Source organism: Sminthopsis crassicaudata, chromosome 5, assembly GCF_048593235.1.
Source record: "Sminthopsis crassicaudata isolate SCR6 chromosome 5, ASM4859323v1, whole genome shotgun sequence".
In the NCBI taxonomy this organism is placed as follows: Eukaryota; Metazoa; Chordata; class Mammalia; order Dasyuromorphia; family Dasyuridae; genus Sminthopsis; species Sminthopsis crassicaudata.
Window position 1 is genome coordinate 297,499,282 of NC_133621.1, and position 15,581 is coordinate 297,514,862.

Here is a 15,581-nt window from a genome sequence, read left to right on the forward strand (position 1 = left end):
AGCTCTCCAAGAAGCAGATGAAGGCTACCCTTTTCTCTGCTGTGGAACACAAATTAGTTTTTCATTCATATAACATGAAATCGCTTTTGTTTTCAGGATTGAGGACATCAGATACTCCCTGTGAATGGTACAAAACCAGACTCCTATCTCCTTGAGATCCCCTTGGAAGGATGATTTCACGATAGTGTCACCCCCCCAGAAAAGGTCCTTGATTGATAGGATCATGTGTCTTTAAGTGACCTGGTTCCACCACATGGCAGGATCAGGCTTCTCAGCCAAGCTCATTGATTTGTTTTTATTCCTAGAGCAAACACATTAAGCTCCAGAGGGTTGTGTCAGTTCTTTGTATAGGGATGAGGTGTCCATCCTTGAGTGGCCCTGGGGAGCCTCACGGCCCTTGCTCACTTGAGGAAATGACCTGAGCCCTTTAGCCCGTGGATTCCATTTGGACAGCTCTGGGTGACTCACCGGTCACACTCTTCTGGCCACAAAGTCCCAGTAAGGAGAGGGACTCAGCAGCTGTCTTTGTGAACTTAGCCAAACTTTCACTCGGTAGCCAATCCGGTTCCTGAGCTCATCTATAGTCCGATACTTCCTATCTATGCCTTCGTTTCTCTCTACCCCCATTGGTCCACAGCTCTGGCACATACAAGGGGTAAACTAATCCTCGACCAGCTAAGGAATAAACACAAAAATAGGGATGAGGATTGGATTTTTCATCTCAATGGTACAGGAAGCAAACTCCTTCTCCCAACACAGGTTGACCTCCTCTTATGGTCCTAACTTAGGAGTTTCCTGAAGCACTGAGAGGTTAAAGGATTTGGCCAGGTTCATACCACCAATAACCAGTATGTGTGTGTGCGTGTGTGTATGTGTGTGTGTGTGTACATATATACACATATACATATTTGAAAAGCCTACTAATATTTCCTTTTTTGTACCTCAGAACAACCCCCAACATAGTGGTAACAGGGATCATTTAACTCTTGTTTTACACAAGGAAATTCAGGCTGTGAGAATCTGATTGATGTGCCCAGGGTCTCGCAGCTACTAAGTGTCCGGGTCAGGATTCACACCAAGCCTTCCTGCCTTCCAGTATTTCTCCCATGATGCCAAACTATCAGGAAAACAGGGGAGATCACACTCTTAGGCTATAAGGGGTCTGCCTGTCCTGTCCCTAACACAGAAGTCTGCCTTCATTCACTTCTCTGATTACCTCCCTACTCCAAACTCTGACCTCAAGACCAGGCTTCTCTGGAGGCAGTAGAATATAATAAGAGCACCAGATCTGGTACCAAAGGATCTGGGTTCAAATCCTAGCTCTGATACTATGGGATCTTAGGAAAACATTTCATCTCCATGGGCCTTAATCTACTCACTTTTAAAATGAAAGATTGGACCAGGCAACCTCTGAGGTCACTTTTGGCCCTAAATCTACCATCCTATGACCCTATACAAACTAGCTCTCAATGGATATGTCTCAGAATTCCCAAATCATCGGGATTGTAAAATTAAAGAGTTTCTTTCATCCAACCACCTCTTCCTCCCTTCTTTCCCTCCTTATATCCATCTATCCAGCCACCCCTTTTTTGATCCATGCCTCCATCCCTCTTTCCCTCTCTCTTTCCATCCATTCTTCCCTCCATCTATCTATCCCTCCATTCATCCATTTATCTATCCACATTTCCCTCCCTCTCTCCCTATATCCATCCATCTAATGCTCTCTTCCTTCATCTATCTATCCATCCATTCATCCATTTATCCATCCATCCTTCCTCCCTCTCTTCTCCCTCCCTCCCTCCTTCCTTCCTTCTTCCTTCCTTCCTTCCTTCCTTCCTTCCTTCCTTCCTTCCTTCCTTCCTTCCTTCCTTCCTTCCTTCCTTCCTTCCTTCCTTCCTTCCTTCCTTCCTTCCTTCCTTCCTTCCTTCCTTCCTTCCACCCAGTCCAAGCTTGGTTTCTTTCCTCAGTAATCTTGGTTATCACTCTCCTACACAGCGACTTCCTTGCTCCAACTTCACTTTCCGTTAATGAATTAGGCTCCACAGTGGCGGGGAAGAGATAAATCAATGGAGGGAGCTAGGTTGCCTCCTGTCCTTCCTTGGCCCTGCAGACAGTCCGCAGGGGACTATAAACTCTCTAATCAATCTATTTTCCATTATGTTGCTCCCATTCTGGGACTAGGACCACATGCCAAGCAGTGAGCTCTACACTCTCAACAAAACACCCTAAATGTGATGAATGAAAGAGCCTTGATTTTATAGACAAGGAAATGAAGTTTCAGAGAGGTTCAGTGCCTAGGTCAGACTCACACAGCTATTTAGTGAGTTGAGTTTGAGTTTGTTTGTTTTTTAAAGCCAGATATAGGATTTTTCCAGCTCCTCCGTTCCTTTTCCTAGGGGTGGTCACCCAAAGTCCCCAGATCTTTGATGCTTCAGGATACTGCTCTATTTAGGCCCTGAACAGTGACTGGAACAAATTGTACAGTTTTTCCCCAGCTGTTTTTGTTTTTGAAAGGACCAGAGGAATATAATCCCTGGGGGCCCGAAGCTGGTCATTTTGACCAGGATGAAAGTTATGTTAGTAAAGAGCATCTGCTAAGCCATGTTTGAAGGAGAACTTTTGCCCTTCTGGGGCCCTTGGATTGCAGTCAATCAGATATTCAGAGATACAGAGGAAAATGGAGAAAAAAAATGTTTACTTCAGAGATGAAAGTACATTGCTAAATGCTAACCACAGAGACTTATGTACAGAAACCACATGTCTCGGCAATGCCGGGGAGTGTCACAAGCAAAAAGGCTTCTGCCGCTGAGCTCCAGGGCTCAGACCTTCTCCTCCTCCATCAGGGGGCTGTCCCTGATGGAGCATCACCCAGCTTGGGTGGGGCAGGGCACTGCCTTGGCATCCATCAGATCCCATTCTAGATTAGAATCGAGTCAGGTTACATCAACAAGCACTTATTAAGTGCCTACTATGCTAAGTACTAGACTAAAAAAAAAATAAATTAAAAAAAAAAAAAGAAAAGGCAAAAGCAGATTCTACCTCAAGGTTCACAGTCCAACAGGAGCCAAAAGAATAGAGGAACTTTAACCCCCAGACCCCTCTACCTGGTACAGGGCCCAAAATATAGCAGGCACTCACCCCTCCCAAGCTGCTTCATGAACAGTTCAGACAAAATGGCCTTTTTTTTAAAGGTGAATTTTTATCGATATCTTTTGTTTTTACATCACCAACATTTCCTGATGTATGCTTTATGTATGTACATATCCTTTACCTCCTCTACACTCCATCTCCCAACTCCCAACATATTGGATAGAGTAGCTTCAAATACTTCCTAGCTATATGCCCCTCTCTGAATCTCAGTTTCCTCATCTGTAAAATGGGAACGATCATGGAACCTACTTTGCAAGCTTATTGGGAGGGTCAAATGAGATGATATTTGTATAGCACTTTGTAAACTTTAAAGTGTTTTATAATTATAGTTGTCATTTTTTATTTGTTTGTTTATTTGTTATGATCTTCTTCATACAGGCCATCTGCCCAAGTCTGGAATTCTCTCTCTCCTTTTCTCTTTCTCTTAGAGTCCCTAATTCTCTTCAAAGCTCAGCTGAAGCATGGCAGCTCCTACATAAAACTTTCCCGCTCCATTAGGCTTCCCGGTGTCTTCTCCAAACTCAACCCCCCAAGTTACTTTGTACTTAGTTTGTATATTCCTACCTAAGCTATTCCAGAGACTGAAACTGTTTCATTCTTTGTATCACCAATAACTGGCACATTGCCTTAAGTGTGTTTTAAGGAGTATTACTTGACATGTACAAGTTATCTAATGAGATGATGGAGGCCAGTTCCAATGATCTTGTGATGAAGAGAGCCATCTACACCTACAGAGAGGACTGTGGGAACTGATCATGGATCACAACATAGCATTTTCACTCTTTGTTGTTGTTCTCTTGGATTTTGTTTTCTTTCTCATTTTCTTTTTGATCTGATTTTTCTTGGGCAGCAAGAGAATTGTATAAATATGTTTACACAGATTGGATTTAACATATAACATATATAACATATATTAGATTACTTGCCATTTAGGGGAGGAGGTGGGGGGAAGGAGGGGAAAATCTGAAACATAAGCTATACAAGGGTCAATGTTGAAAAATTATCCACACATATGTTTTGAAGAAAAAAAAAACTTAAAAAAAACAAGATATGTACAAATTGTCTCCCCAGTAGAAAATATGCTCCTTGAGGACAGGAGCTGTCCTCCTTCTGTGTTTTTATAGGACCCAGCCAAGCCTAATGAAAGCATGGTAATAGTTTATCTATTTATTTATTGAATGAAGCAGAAATCTGGGAAATCTTATTGGCTTTTTTACCAAGAGTGGAAACTAGAAATGATTTCATTTGGAGTAAAAACAGTCACAAGGAGAATGAGACACTATAAAATATTATATGATGGAGCATCAGCAGGTGGCAAAGGGCAGTCCTACTACAGATACAATCAAGCTAAGAGAGAGTCTTGAATTTTCCCCAAAATATGGAGAGAATTGGGGTGGGGGAAGGCAGGGGCAAAAGAGAACCACAGTGAGGTGAAACTGGGAACATTTGTATCATATATCAGCAAAAGTCTGAGGAGATTTGGGGAAGAAACACAGACATTCCATCATACTCTGGATTTTCTTGCCCTGGGACAAAGCCCATTCTGTCCATTGGTAATTATAGGTCTATTCCCATCATAGACATTTGTCATTGATCATAATAGGGGGAGGGGCTTTAGGGATCATATCATCCTACCTTTCATTGTATAGATTAATCAGTCAATCAACAAGTATTCCCCTCCCCACCCCACCCCACCCCACCCCCTGAGGCTGGGGTTAAGTGACTTGCCTAGGGTCACACAGCTAGGAAATGTTAAGTGTCTGAGACCACATTTGAACTCCTGAATTCAAGGCTGGTGCTCTATCCACTGCGCCACCTATCTGCCCCCCCCAACAAGTATTTATTAATTGTTATACATATATGTATATATATATATATGTGTGTGTGTGTGTATGTATGTGTATGTATGTATGTATAAATATACATATCTATATCTATATACACACACACAAACATACATATACTAAGATAGAAACACCTTTTCCTCCCATCTTTTCTAAGGACAGCTAGGTGTTCTAGTGGATAGAGAGCCAAGCCTGGGCTCAGAAAAACCTGAGTTTAAATTTGGCCCCAGACACTTACTTGCTGTATGAGCCTAGATAGATCACTTTACTTTGTTTGCCTTGGTTTCCTCATCTGTAAAATGAACTAGAGAAAGAAAAGGCAAATCACTCTGGTATCTTTGTCAAGAAAATCTTAAATGTGTTCCTCTTCCACCTAGAATTATAGCAGGCCCAGAAGAAAAGAAATTACCATCTGTTTCAGAGTCCTTCCGAAAAAGTAAAAGATTTTTGCAAAAGTAAAGGCCTTTAGGCTATTTAAGTTATTCTATTAGGAAGAAGATGGCTATTTTTAAAACTCCATAAAATAAAGAGAAAATATATCTATGAAAAAGCTTGAGCCGACCATAAAGTGTATAGACATGTATAGAAGCAGAATCTGGGTAACCGTAATGGCATACAAAAGTGGCAACTATATGATCAGAATAAGAGGTATCAATGATGTTAGGCTAAAGGTCCAAAAAGTATTACAACTCTTTGTTTTCACCAAATCTTCAATGATACTTTTGCTAAACTTATAACAAGACTTGTGTCAATGTGCTGAAGATTGTAGAATCATATATTGCATGGGGTTGCCCAAACCTGAAGTCTGTGAATCACTTGATTTACAAATGTGGTCATGGCAAGATCAAGAAACAGAAACTTATCCTGATTGATGATGACTTTATTGCAAAATATCTGGGTAAATATGGAATTATCTGTATGAAGGACTTGATCTGTGACATCTACACTGCTGGCAAGCACTTCAAAGCTATCAACGGCTTTCTGTGGCCCTTCAAATTACCTTCTCCACAGGGCAGAATGAAAAAAAAAAAAAAAGACCACACATTTCATGGAAGTTGAAGATGCTGGGGGTAGCCAGGTGATGCAGTGGCTAGAGCACCAGCCCTGAAGTCAGGAGGACCTGAGTTCAAATCTAGTCTCAGACACTTAAGACTTCCTATTTGTGTGACCCTGGGTAAGTCACTTAACCCCAATTGCCTCAGCCAAAAAAAAAAAAAAAAGAAAAGAAAAGAAAAAAAAAAAGAAAGTTGAAGATTCTGGTAACAGGGAAGACCAGATCAAGAGGCTTATTAGAATGAATTAAAGATCTCTGCCATGATAATTTTCCCCTTAATTTTATTTTTCCAAATACATGTAAAGATAGTTTTCAATATTCATTTTCATAAAACTTTGTGTTCTAAAATTTTCTCCCTCCCTCCCTTACCCAGCAAACAGCAAACAAATAAGCATGTGCAATCCATTTAAATTTAGTTCCATATTTGTCATATTATTCAAGAAAAATCAGACCAAAAGGGGAAAAAAATCATGAAAAAGAAAAAGCAAGCAAACAAATAAACAAACAAATAAACCAAAATGTGAAAATACTATGCTTTGATCCACATTCAGTCTTCACAGTTCTCCCTCTGGATGAAAATAGCATTTTGTATCTATTGGATCATCCCTTTGTTTGGAAGAACCAAGTCTCTCACAATTAATTGATCGTCACATTATTCTTTTTCTAATGGTCTATTAATAAAATACTTGTGATAAAAAGAAAAGACTGAACAACAACAAGGAAAAATCCAAGAACCATTACTCTAACCAGAGACCAAAAGCACTATAACCTAGACCCCAAGGATCAAAAGGTGCTCCAAGGAGAGACTCATAACTTAGAGAATTTTTTTAAAGTTAGAAGAGATATCAGAAAGCATCTGTTCTCAATTTCCTAATGAGAGAGGTTGACTAGATAGTCTTTGAGATAACTTCTAGTTCTATAAATATCCTTGGGCCTCAGTTTCCTTATTTGTAAAATGAGAGGTTTGAGTGGAGGGCCTCTGAGGCCCCTCTAAGTTAGAGCTCTGATTTTCATCTTGTTATCTTATTATTTACCTGAGTCCAACATTACCAAGATCCCATTGTGTACTAAATCAGAAGGGCAGGTCCCTGTGTCCTCCAAAGTTCATTGCAAAGTTGGGGAGCTGAAACATAGATAACGGGGTGAGGTTATCCTCAGGCCAACCGAAGGATGTCCTGTGACTTCAGAGAAGAGAGATGGTGGTGGACTGGGGTGGCCATGGAAAGCTAATGGAGGAGCTTGGTCATAGATTGGGCCTGGAAGGGGAAAGATGCCAGGGAAAAAAGAAAAGACAATGTAAATTGAGATGAGAAACTGGCCCTTTGTATTAGGTCCCCCCAAATGATTTCCAAGGCCGCTTGGGTTTGACAAAGCCCCAGCCACATTTTGCCTGGGGTGTTCTTATTCAGGGTCTCTGACTTTTAGAGAAATGTGATCCATATGTTTCTAAATCATTCTCACTGAATGCATCCCAGGGTGGTTTTGCACAAAACTGTTTAGTGTCCACAAAACTCTTGGAGCTTTTTCCTCTAGAAGTGGGAAGTGAGGTCTGCCAAGACTAAATTGCCCAAAGCCCAGTACCCCTGAGGTTCAGAGGCATTGGGAAAGCACCAAATTGTTCTTTCCCATGCAGGTGGGGACCATTTCAATCTTTCCCAGGAGCCCCAGGGTTGGCTAGTTAGGTGGGCGGCCTATGGCCCAAACTAGGAAACTAGGAAAGGTAAAGCTAATCTACCAAAGCTGTTTTTTCTTTTTCCTCTTGTTGACACCTTTCCTCAAGCCCTCAGTGCTTTGATCCTGCTTCCCTCTCCTCTTAAAAGAAAAATCTCAAGACTATCAGAAAATGAAGTTCATTTGGTCCAGCTTGTTCTAGGACTAGAATCCCTATAATGCATCCCCGACACATATGTATATCCTCCATATGTTGACTCTGAATACTGAAGAAGTGACAATTAGATATGGTTTGGTCAAGAGAAGCATTATATTTGGAGTCCAGAAAACCTATATTCAAATCCTACTACAGTTTTCAAATCTGTAAAATGAAGGGATTGGGTTGGGGCCAGATGACTTCCAACATATGTTGATGCTCCTCTGAGCTCGTACGTAGCTGCTTGATATTAATCAGGAGTATTTGATGGAGTAACTATATTACAAAGCCAAGACTTGGGTATTTGTGACAGAGTGTGTAGTTGAGAGCAGAGTGTGAGTTTGCAGAAAATCACATATCATATGATTTCAGAGATGATGTCTGAAGATTATAGCAAGTCAGAAAGTATGAGAGAGTGTGACATGGTGTGAGTAAGTGGGGTAATTGTTCAGCTGGGAATTTCTGGGAGGACTGAGCGGGGTGGGGATGGTGTCTGGGTGCAGATTTCTGGAGAGAGTAGGTAGCCCTCTAAGACAAAACTTGATTAAGGGAGTATGGGAGGGTAAGAATTGAAGCAGCATTTGGAAAGTAGGTATGCTCAGCCTGTGAGATTTAATAGCTCTTTCTTCTGCTACCTGACTATGGATTCCAATTCTAAAGACAGAAAGGACAGAGCCCGGTCAGATATGGGGATATATGAACCCCAAGAAGTCTCATAGGATCACAGAATAATAGTTGGAATGGGACCTAATTAGCTTGTGCTCAAAATACAGCCCTAGCCTTAGGACAACATATCTGACAGGTAGTCACTCAGATCTCTCAGGATCCCACCACCTCTCCTGGCAGTTTCCACATATAGAAGGGGGGGAAATTAGTTCCCAGGAAAAGCCATAGGGTCTTGAATAAGAGCTGCACATTCACATGACTTATATCTGCAGTCTAAACATACCCACCCCTTCAGTCAATCCTCACAAGATGGCCACCCCCTGTAACTTAGAGGGAAGAAAGGTCTTCAACTGCATCCTCTTTCTGATAATACCTATATGGCATGAACAAATCACTTAACTCCAGTGAGCCTTAGTTTCCCCATTTTAAAAACAAAGGCAAAAATGGCCATGGTACCCATTAAAAAATGTTGTGAAGATCATCCAGTGTATGTAAAACGTTCCATAAATCTTAAAGCACCATTTAAATGTCAGCTATGATGAATATATTATATGATCTCCAGCTCTCTTGTCAACCTGGCTCCCCAATGGAATGTTCCAGTCTATCAAAGCCATGATCTTGTGTATATAGAGCCAGTATCGGAGATGTGATCTGACTAGGCCAGAAGACAGTGAATCTATCACTTCCTTCTTTCTGAATACTATCTATTGGTGTAGCCTAAGATCACATGAGCTTGGGGGCTGGTACTTCACACTGGAAATCTTCAAAGCACTCTAGTTCTTTTTCTTAGAAGCTCCTTATGCCTGTATTTGTGCTGTGTATATTGATTTTTTTGAACCCAAGTAAAGGACTTTGCAGTTTTCCCTTATTCAATTTCTACTTCTTTGATTGTAAAAAGCTACATGGTAGTATAGATAAAGAGCTAGCCTAAAAGGAGGAGGAATGGGAAATGAGGAGATTCCTCATGTAGAAACTCTATATATTAAAGAAATTTTAATTTTGGCTGAATAAGCAATGATATGTGAAGGTAATGGAATATTATTGTTCTATAAAAAGGATGAACAAGCTGATTTTAGAAAGGCTCAGAAAGATTTACATAAGTTGATGCTGAGCAGAACCAGGAATGTATTGTACATGATAACAGCAAGATTGTATGACGAGCAACTGTGAAAAACTTGATTCTTCTCAATGGTTCGGTAATCCAAGGTAATCCTAGTAAACTTTGGATAGAGAACATCATCTGCATCCAGAAAAAGAACTGTGGACATTGAATATAAATCAACACATACTATATTCGCTTCTTTTTTTTTTTTTTCTCTCTCTCATAATTATTCCCTTTTGTTCTGATTTTTCTCTCCAAATATGTTTCATAAAGCAATCTGTATTTTAAAAGTTAATATACATGTTTAACCAGAAAAAAAAATAGACCAAATTTTAAAAATAAATTATAATTCCAATCCCTATCTCCTACACCTTGTTGAATTCTGGTCCTAACACAAAATGATAATAAAACTCACTCCTACTAAAATATACATTAATGGGAACCAGTTCAAGTGCCATCCCTTACATGGGGTACTTGAATATCTAGAAATAAACTAAAGAAGCACTAATAGTCTAATCAATTAGGCAGGGTTGGGAAACATTAGTGAGCTCAAACAATCAATAAGGTTGACTGTTCAATCAATAACAAGGGGTGGTCATTCTGAGTCATTCATTAAGAGTCAAGTTATTACAGACTAATTCATTTCCTGATTTAAGAAAAAGTTTGCTTTGTTATAAATTTAATCACCATTAACAAAAACACATCATCAAAGAAGGATCCAAAAACACTTGTTATTGCTGTCTGCTTTTCATTTGCAAAAATCAATGATATGATGTATGAATTGGATTTAAGTGAGAGTCATACATAGCCTCATTCTCTCTTCCAGAGTAATCGAAGTTCAGTGGCACAACAAAAGTCAAAATGACTGGCGATGGTCCAGGATGCAGTGGATGACATTGGTATCTTTTGTGTCTGACCAAGCTGTAAGATCTGCTTCAGCCACCTTTATAAATGTAGCACAAATTGTTCTCTTCTTCCTATTTCATGAAGGGAAATCGTCAAGTGATTGCAGTAGACATCCTCTTACTTCACCTCAGTTAGCCTCACCATGGTTTAGCCTATCTAAAGAGACAGTTTTAGGGCCGCTAGACAGTGCACTAGCCTTGAAGTCAGGAGGATCTGAGTTCAAACCCAGTTTCAGACACTTAATACTTACTGGCTATGTGACCTTGGACAAGTCACTAAACTCCAATTGCCTTGCCAAAAATTTTAAATAAAAAAGAGAATATATATGATGTGCGTATACATTTTTTCTCTATGCACACATATACATATATGTATATTATTCTGCATGTGATACTTTTTTGGAACCACAAGTGAAAGTTGGGTGGCAAGTGACAACAAAGGTGGAAGAATAAAAAAAAATCTTACAGAAAACTAATCACCTTTAAAAGGGAAGAAGCAAATCATTTAGCAAAACAAACAAGCAAAGGTTTTATTTGGATCCCTCTCCAAATCTGTTATCTAGTTTCCTTGGTATATTGAAAAGTTTTAGTTTGCAGATTTCATTTTGTAACATTTTATATAATCTTTACATACTTTCTTGTATGATTCATGTTCATCATCTTCATGTCAATACAATATACCTTGTCATTAATATAGCATTAACTATTTGTGGAAAAACTCTCCAAGTGGGGGCAGCTAGGTGGTGCAGTGGATAGAGCACCAGCCCTGAATTCAGGAGGACCCGAGTTCAAATCTGGTCTCAGACACTTCCTAGCTGTGTGACCCTGGGCAAGTCACTTAACTCCAACCTCAAAAAGAAAAAAAAAAGAAAAAAGGAAAAAACTCTCCAAGTTTTGGATACTTGACTTGTTTCCAAAATTTTGTCAAAATAAATCGAACAGCTATGAATATATTTTCATTTAGATAGATGCTTTTTTCCTCTTTTATGATATTTTTTGGGATAGCATCTTCAAAAGGGAGTCATTGGATTGAAATAAATGATCAGATTTGTGATTCTTATTACATGTTACCCTACAGGGGCGGCTAGGTGGCGCAGTGGATAGAGTACCAGCTCTGAAGTCAGGAGGACCTGAGTTCAAATCTGACCTCAGACACTTAACCCTTCCTAGCTGTGTGAGCCTGGGCAAGTCACTTAACCCCAATTGCCTCAGCAAAAAAACAAAAACAAAACAAAAAACAAACAAACAAACAAACAAACAAAAAAACGTTACCCTACTGCCCTCTAAAACATCTGTCCAGTCTTAAGTTCTTCCAGTAGTTATCCATTACAATTCCAGTTTCCCTTCACCAATGTTATTATTTTTTTGCTGTTTTTGCCATTTTAGTGGATTTAAGATGATAGGAATACTTTTTAAATATGGCTACTGGGTTGTAAGATTGCATAATTCAATTCAGTTCAATTCAATATTTATTAAACTGTTAGGGATATACCAGGATGAAAAATGTCATAGTCTGTTTTCAAGAAACTTAAAAAATCTAAGTGGAGACAGAGACATATTCAAATCCCTATGATATGAGTTAAAATTTGAAGAACAAATGGGGGAGTTCAAATACAAAGGAATGAGGGCTCAGAAAAGAAAGGAAAAGGATAGGGAAAGGGATAAACATTTATAGAGCATCTACTATGTGGACAGTGTGCTAAGCACTTTTTACAAATAATTCATTTAGGAAGAATTATTTCTTACTGGAAACTGAGTGGATGCCCATTGGTTGGAAAATAGTTGAATAAGTTGTGATATACGAATGTTATGGAATATTATTGTTCTATAAGAAATGATTGGGGGGATCATTTGAGAGAGGCCTGGTGAGACTGATATGAATTGATTGATGCTAAATGAAATGAGCAGAACCAGGAGATCATTGTACATGATGATAACATCAATATTATATGACGATCAATTCTGATGAAAGTGACTCTTTCTGACAACGAGATGACTGAGGCCAGTTCTAATGGTCTTGTGATGAAGAGAGCCATCTACACCCAGAGAGGACTGAATGTGGATCACAACATAACATTCTCTCTCTTTTAGTTGTGCTTGCATTTTGTTTTCTTACGCATTTATTTTTTTATCTGATTTTTCTTGTACAGCAAGAGAATTGTATAAATATGTCTATACATATTGAATTTAACATATATTTAAACATGTTTAACATATATTGGATTGTTTTCTATTTAGGGGAGGAGGTGGGGGGAAGGAGGAGAAAATCTGAAACACAAGTCTATGTAAGGGTCATTGTTGTCAAATTATCCACACATGTTTTGAAAATAAAAAAGCTTTAAAAAGAAAAAAAAATTACTTCTTGCAGAGAGAATCAGGGAAGAGGAGATTTATTGGTCTTAAAACTCCCTTCAAGAAATTTATCAAACAGCTAGATATGAGTCTGTTCCAGCCCTAAATTAACAGTCTTTATGAAGGTGGGAGAGGAGAATGCTAAAGAAATAATGTCAGGATTTCAACCTGACATATAACAAAAATCTTTCACAACCTCCTTGTGGATAAGATGGAGAGGTAAGGACTGGATGATACTAAATTTAGATGAATCCTTGATTGATTAACCAACTAGACATTGGAATGGCAGTTAAGAGAATGATGTGAACCTAAGCAGTGTGTCTCTAGCAGAGTGTCAAAAGGCTCTGTCACTGCAGTCTTTGATTCCCCATTTTTATCAGTGACTTGGAAGATATCATAGATGGTGTGCTTATGTGAATATCACAGATCAGAGAGGAATGGATGACAGAATTAAGATCCAAAACAATCTAAACATTTTGGATCTGTACCTCAACTAATATGCTGAAATTAAATAAAAGTAAATATATTTGGGTTTAAAATATCAACAGCCCACTAGAGACACAGCCCTTCTATAGTTCATATGAAGAAGAGCCGAATTTAGTTCCCTCCAAGCTCCATATGAATCAGCAGTGTGATATAACAACTAAAAATGTTCATGTGAACTTAAATTATGTTGCTGAAAAAGACCTAACATCCAGAATGAGGGAACTGATAGTCCCTGTGCTGTCCTAGGCAGACCACAATGGTCAGACCACATTAAGATTAGCAGCCAATTCTGGACACCACATTTTAGTACTGACAATTAACAAACTGAGTTGTATCCATAAAACAATGACCAGGAGGCTGTGGGGAATGGAAATCGCTCTCTGTGAAAAGCAACTGAAAAGGGAATTCTAGGCTGGAAAAGGGCAGAAATCAGGTGGCGTAGGGGCAAAATTAAAGTAGTAGAAGTATTGTCATGTAGAAGATGGATTAAACTTGCTCTGGTTTGATATCTGATATTTGTAACACGCACACAAGTACATTTGTAACGGGCATGTGTGAGCTTGCTGTGTAAATGCTTATTCCTTTTTATTTTTTCCTTTCTTCTTTCCATAGGGGAAAGTTATAGATATAATTCATGATTTAAGTCTAGTCCCTGGGCTCTTATAATTCCAAAAATCTTTGATTATTGCCATTACAAGGGAGGCAGCAGGGTAACATGGGCCAGAGCCCTGGCTTTGTAAAATGAGCACCTGCTTTTAACTTCCAGGTAAGCTGTTAGCTATGTGACTTTGGCCAAGTCAGTCTACTTCTCAGAGATTCTGTTGTGTGAGGCAGCATGGAATAGTGGATAGTCAATAGAGGTGGATTCACAAGTCCCATGGTGCAATTTTGGTTCAGTCAGAGTGTGACCTGTATGATGTGGGACACGTCTCAGCCTCTATCTCCTCATCTATCAAACAAGGCCTTTGGTTTGAGGCTTCTGTAGGTTTGCTTCCAAAGTCCTATGAATAGGGATTGTCTGCTGGTACCTCTCAACTTACTGTGAAACAGCAACAGCAAGATTATACGACGAACAACAAGATGAATAGGGCTAATTCCAATGGTCTTGTGATGGAAAGAGCCATCTGTACCCAGACAGAGAATGTGGGGACTGCGTATGAATCACAACATAGTATTTTCATCCCTTTATGAAAATTGTTGTTTGTTTGTATTTTGTTTTCTTTCTCATTTTTTCCCTTTTTGATCCGATTTTTCTTGTGCACCATAATTGTGGAAATATCTATAGAAGAATTGCACATGTTCAACATTGGATTACTTGCCATCTGGGGGAGAGGGTGGGAGGAAGGGAAGGAAAATAAAATTGAAACACAAGGTTTTGCAAGGATGAATGCTGAAAATTATCTATGCATATATTTTGAAAATAAGCAGTTTTAATTTAAAAAAAAATTACTGTGTGACCCAAATCCTATATGCCCTGTCAAGAGCTGACTTCTCCAGGAAGACTTCCTTGATCATTCTGATCATCCTGACTGGTGGTTTCTCTCTCCTCAGATCTCCCCTGGTACTCTAATCATACCTCTCATCGTACCCAGTTATATTATTTCGGTATATGCTTTATCATTAGAGTGTCAGTTCTTTGAGGACTGGGACTGGTTTTTGCCTTTCTTTGTATTTTCAGGACTTAGCCCATAGTGTCTAGTATATAGCAGGCACTTAATCAATGCTTGTTGTGTTGACTAGAGTACTAGATCAGAAGCTCCTTGAGGGTTTTTGCCTTTCTTTGTATTTTCAGGACTTAGCCCATAGTGTCTAGTATATAGCAGGCACTTAATCAATGCTTGTTGTGTTGACTAGAGTACTAGATCAGAAGCTCCTTGATGGTTTTTGCCTTTCTTTGTATTTTCAGGACTTAGCCCATAGTGTCTAGTATATAGTAGGCACTTAATCAATGCTTGTTGTATTGACTAGAGTACTAGATCAGAAGCTCCTTGATGGTTTTTGCCTTTCTTTGTATTTTCAGGACTTAGCCCATAGTATCTAGTATATAGCAGGCACTTAATCAATGCTTGCTGTGTTGACTAGAGTACTAGATCAGAAGCTCCTTGAGGGTTTTTGCCTTTCTTTGTATTTTCAGGACTTAGCCCATAGTGTCTAG

General features: G+C 39.2%; 1 long non-coding RNA gene and 1 pseudogene across 1 annotated transcript in view; one reads left to right on the top strand and one right to left on the bottom strand.

Annotated features, from left to right (window-relative positions):
• The first annotated feature begins 5,602 nt into the window (after positions 1 to 5,602).
• LOC141544006 (large ribosomal subunit protein uL30-like) lies at positions 5,603 to 6,297 on the top strand (annotated as a pseudogene).
• Positions 6,298 to 10,556: 4,259 nt separating this feature from the next.
• Positions 10,557 to 15,581, bottom strand: part of LOC141544888 (uncharacterized) — a 65,198-nt gene continuing 60,173 nt past the window's right edge. Inside the window, exon 4 of the long non-coding RNA XR_012482833.1 lies at positions 10,557 to 10,660. This is a non-coding gene — a long non-coding RNA (uncharacterized LOC141544888). The remainder of the gene's footprint in view (positions 10,661 to 15,581) is intronic.